Below are 5267 nucleotides of genomic sequence, written 5' to 3'. Positions count from 1 at the left end.
AAAATATTATTTATTCCGAAGTTGTGAATGTTGGTTTGAAACATTAAACTGTACAGTTGTTAGAGTGGGAAAAACATGTAGGTAATACTCTTTTGGTTTATTTCAGTAAATTTATATGGATTTATTCTGAGTTATAATGAAGTGAGGCTGTGTTAAATGGAATTTGATCTCTCAAATGCTATAGTTTATATTAAGGAGAGTGTTGACCTGTCAATATCTCATTTATCTGTTAACCTTTCTTTGACAAGGAAAAGTCCACAACTTCAGCATGTGTATTTTTCCTGTGTATTTTCTCTGAGTTTGAGAAATGAGTGTATTACTAGGAATTTATAAAACTACATTAAAACAGCATGGGAATTAATGGACTCAAGTGTTAGTAACACCACATGTAGGATTATGTTTAAGTTGAACCCATTCACAACATTTTACATTATCAGGGACTGACAGGAAGGAATAATTGTCTACATTTTATCTTCTTTGAACAGCGAAGTGATCAATTTATGACATAAGTTTAGTATGGGGAAGTACTGGAAACAAATTATCATTAAGCTTCCTACCAGCTCTGGGATTTGTTAAATGCATTATGCACTAATATTTCTTTGTTTAGCTTTTAGAGAATTACTTCTAACCCAAATGGCCTGTCTTCTATAGTGTGTAACCTGAAATGCAGCATGCACCCTGAGGTGGAGATTTCTTTTTTTTTTTTTTTTTTTTTTTTTAAGAAGAAAAATTTTATTTCAAACAGATTCAGTGGTATGTGTGCTACAGCAAAGGCTGGTTGTAGCAGTTTCCTTTCAAACCTGCACTAATGTATAAATTAGACATTATTTGGGAATGACTAATTTCTGGTAAAATGTAGATGCAATATCCAACATTGTCAATTTTTACATTTATTGTAGCCCCTATTTTAGTACCAGAGGTTAAATTTTCATCACCAAAAAATGAGAATAACCTTACAGCTACTCCTAAGGTAATGAGCTGTGAAATTAATTCCTCACTATTGCTTTGAAAATATACCCCTAGGTTGTTAAGATAAATTCCGACTTCATCCAAATCTGTTATTTAATTCTTCAGTCATCATCTACTGTTGGCTTGATTGTCACTCCTCTTCTTATTTGACCCCAACCAATTAAACGCCAGTGCTTCTCAACTCTTCGGCTAAGTGCAATTTTTTCTCCTACTTCTGTGCACACAGGATTAGTCAAAACGATTTTGCCCAAATCAGCCTTGACTGCACTAACTCTTCCTCCTGTCGACAGGGATCCTATGTTCACCATAAGCACTTCATTCTTAGACAGCTTTTGCACTTTTGCTGCTTTCTTGTCTCCTTCAGTGCGTACACCTAGAAGCCGTCTAAGCAGGAAATAGGAAATTTCCAGTTCTGTGAAGATCTCAGGTAAAGCTCCGACTGCACCAAGTACCTGCCCCACCATTCTGTCAGCCCGGCACAAAGTGGGGTCAATTTTTGTTCCAACTCCAATAAGACCTCCTGGAGCAGCATACTGGAGATCATTATGCTCTGCAAAAAGTGATACAATTTTGGAAAAGATGGGTTTACACATGAGCTTTCCTTCACTATCTTTGGAAACAATACCAGGTCTGACTTCTATCTCCTGGCCCACCTTTAATACTCCTTTTAGAATACTACCACCAGCTACACCCCCCTTAAGGTCATCAACTTCACAGCCAGGTTTGTTGACATCAAAGGATCTAATAACAATAAGTCGGGGTTCTGAAGTAAAGTCTCTTGGGGGTACTGGAATTTTCTTTACTATGTACTCGCAGACAACTTCAATGTTGTATTTCAGCTGAGCAGAAATTGGAATAATAGGAGCTCCTTCTGCTACTGTACCTTGTACAAATGCAAGGATCTGTTCATACTGTTCTTTAGCCTGGCTTTCCTTTACCAAATCAATTTTATTTTGTAGAATCAAAATATGCTTCAGTTTCATAATTTCTATAGCAGCCAGGTGCTCAGAAGTCTGGGGCTGAGGACAAGACTCATTACCAGCTATCAACAGAAGAGCTGCATCCATCACTGCGGCACCGTTCAGCATAGTAGCCATCAAAATATCGTGGCCAGGACAGTCAACAAAGGAAACATGTCTGACTAATTTGAAGTTCCCTTTGGTCCCTGGAATATCTGTAGGAAACTCATCGGGTGTACTACTTCCACGGGATCTATAACATTCTGGCCGAGGACAACTTGGGTCGTCAAGTTTATAAATCTTAGCATTAGCATAGCCAAGTTTGATTGTAATATTTCTTTCTAGTTCATTTTTGAACCTGACAGTGTGAACTCCAGAAATAGCTTTTACAACTGTAGACTTCCCATGAGCTACATGACCAATTGTACCTATATTAATCGTGGCCTGTCTGCTGATAACTTCATGTGAAAGTGGCGTCAACTTGGTAACATCCAAAGTGTTGAGATCTTGCCGAGAAAGGTGCGGCTGCCCTAAAGTCACACCAGCCTCGCCCCCCGCCATCTTGCCCGTAGAGCTGAGGTGGAGATTTCGACTCAATTTTATTTTATTTTTTAATTAATTTATTTAGTTTTACTAAAGTATAGTTGATTTACAATGTTTTGTAGGTTTTGGGTGTATAGCAAAGTGATTCAGTTATACATACATATATATATATATATTTTTTCAGATTCTTTCCCCTCAATTTTACATGCTTGAAAATCTTACATAAGGGACGATATAAGTTTTATAGGATTAGATAACTAGAACATTGAAAATCTAGCTTCAATTACAGATAAGTCTTTTGTCTGCATGTTTTGTTTTCAAGTAAAACCAATAGCACACTCTGCATAATAACAATTCTCTTCTCTTGGTGTTAACATTTACATTAATCCTTAGGAATTTTGAATTTTTAATAAGCAACCTCAAAAATGTGTATTTCTGAAAATCTTTCTAATGATGTGTAATTCTCAAAACTGATAGTGTCACAATAATAATATCCAGTATGAGAGTGTTATTATTTTACCCTTGCAAATTTGTTTTAGGCTACTACGAGAACCAGATCGCTTTGGCTGTTTATACCTCAATTTCATTTATGTTATTAAGTCTTCACTCTTCCTGAGTCTCACCTGGTCCATCTGTAAAACAATGACTTGCTATATGTGTACTCACAGGGGAACAATTGTGTTATTCTCTGTTGCTTCCATAACAAATTACCACAGTAAAAAAAAACTACCACAAACTTTAAAAAGTTTACCTCACCGTTCTGAAGGTCAGAAATTCAATGGGTCTCACTGGGCTTAAATGAAGGTATTTGGCAAGGCTGTGTTCTTTCCTGGATGCTCTAGGGAGAATCCTTTTCCTTGCCTTTTCCAGCTTGTAGAGGCTGGTCATATTCCTTGGCTTGTGGCTTCCTGTCTTCACCTTCAAAGCCAATAATGTGTCATCTGTCTGATCTCATTTCTGTCATTAAATCTCCCTCTGACTACAGCTGGGAAAGGATCTCTGCTTTTCGAGGATTCATCTGATTAGATTTGACCCACCCAGGTAATCCAGGGTACACCCCATATCAAGTCCTTAACGTCGATCCCATCAGCAAAGTCCTTTTTGCAAGTAAAGGTAAAATAATCACTGGTGCTGGAAGTTTCCTTGGGAGTAGGGGTGTGGCATTATTCTGCCTACGAAGGCAGAAAGCCTTTTAATGTGTTATTTTAGGATCAGAGTTTTTTGAAGATGAATAAACATATTTATTCTGCAAATCGTTTCAAATATTCATTGGATGGCGGGACCTAGGCAATCATACTATAAGGTGTCACAGATGATGACCAGTCCTCTCTTCATCTGGTGTACAGTGAACGGGACAACACATAATTGGTGTTATTACTTGGTGGACAGGTTAAGGCCCTGAGGATTTCCATTGGTTAGTATGTGTTCACTGGTTGTGATTTATTTTGTTTGCCTCCCATAATGTAAACTCCTTTCTTATACGTAGGTATTTGACATCAGGCAGACTTCCGCTCGAAGGGTTTTCCACCTTCTGTTATGGACTTTAACTCCCTCTCTCTATGTTCTGGTGGCCAGGCTGTGTCCATACAATCTAAACTCTGCGAGTCAGATGTGTCCACGGGTAGCGCCACTGCCCCCGGCCGTCCGCGTGTCAGCATTAGTGCCCTCAGGTGCTTCCTGGAACATGAGTTGAATGTGGTTTCTGGAGCCCAGGGTCCCTTGGTGTTTCTCTTGTCCCCGCCCCCCCGCCCCCGCCATTTTCTGAGACTCGTTTGTCAGCTGTATGTTGATTCTGTGAGCATCCTGACAGCATTCATAAATTTCATCTCTGCTCACAACAGCCAAAACCGAGATCTGGTATTTACAACCAGCAATGCATAGCCAAGTCTGTTCATTCTTAACCCCAAATCTAAGGAAGTACATAATTTCACAGGAAAAAAAGACTAGTATCTACTAATATATTATAGCCAGTCTTGAGTACATATTCCATTATGGAAGTAACCACAAATCTGGTAAGGAAATGTTCTATCATACACAATGAGAATTGAAAAATAGCTGGGATTTGGAGGTCATGTAGGCATGATTGTTTTAAAAGGCTAAATTATAAGTCCAGCTATTAAAACACTTTGTATCATCGTGCATTTAATGAGAGGAAAGGATGTGTGCTGATTTCACTTTCCTATCTCTTGATGAAAGTAACTCCATTTGAGAGTCAGATTGCCATATTTTAGGCAGCCAAGAGAATGGAGTCCCTGGTCATATTGATTTTCTTAGCACAGTATAGCGTTAAAAACTCTCTTGGTGAGGGATTAAATTTATACAATAGAGTTTTCAAATATTGTTCCAGAAAGGCATTGTAGACGGCTGCTCTGTTTGTTCCCCCACCCCTCCCCAGCCTGCACACAGCTGACTGTCTGAGCCTACCTCACCTCCACCCCACCCTGGTGTATCCCCTATCACACGAGGTCTCTTGCTCTACAAAAGGCTTTTAAAGCAAAATGATGGAGGAGAGAGTGGGGGGGAGGAAGTGGTAGAACACCGTGTTTGGGACTATAAGATATGACCAGTTAGGAGAAAGAAAACTTCCTCTGTATGTCTACTCTGTGAGTGCAAATGGGAAACACATCTATAGTTAGAACCATCCGCACTGGTCATTCAAAGCAGCTGTAAACCTCTTCTCTAGACTTTTAGATGTGCCGTCAAATGGTTGGATCCAAATGACAGAATTACAGCCTGTGCGTCCAAATGTGGTCCTTCTCCTTAGGTGTGCCAACAGATGAAGATGCTAGAAGGAAA

The 5267-nt window shown here is 39.1% G+C and overlaps 1 pseudogene; it reads right to left on the bottom strand.

Annotated features, from left to right (window-relative positions):
- Window positions 1-709: 709 nt before the first annotated feature.
- On the bottom strand, window positions 710-2496 carry LOC131742205 (eukaryotic translation initiation factor 2 subunit 3 pseudogene; annotated as a pseudogene).
- Between the last annotated feature and the right edge of the window lie 2771 nt (window positions 2497-5267).

Source organism: Kogia breviceps, chromosome 15 (assembly GCF_026419965.1).
Source record: "Kogia breviceps isolate mKogBre1 chromosome 15, mKogBre1 haplotype 1, whole genome shotgun sequence".
NCBI lineage: Eukaryota > Metazoa > Chordata > Mammalia > Artiodactyla > Physeteridae > Kogia > Kogia breviceps.
Note: the sequence above shows the minus strand (reverse complement) of the source record. Positions and strands in the feature narration are given on the sequence as shown.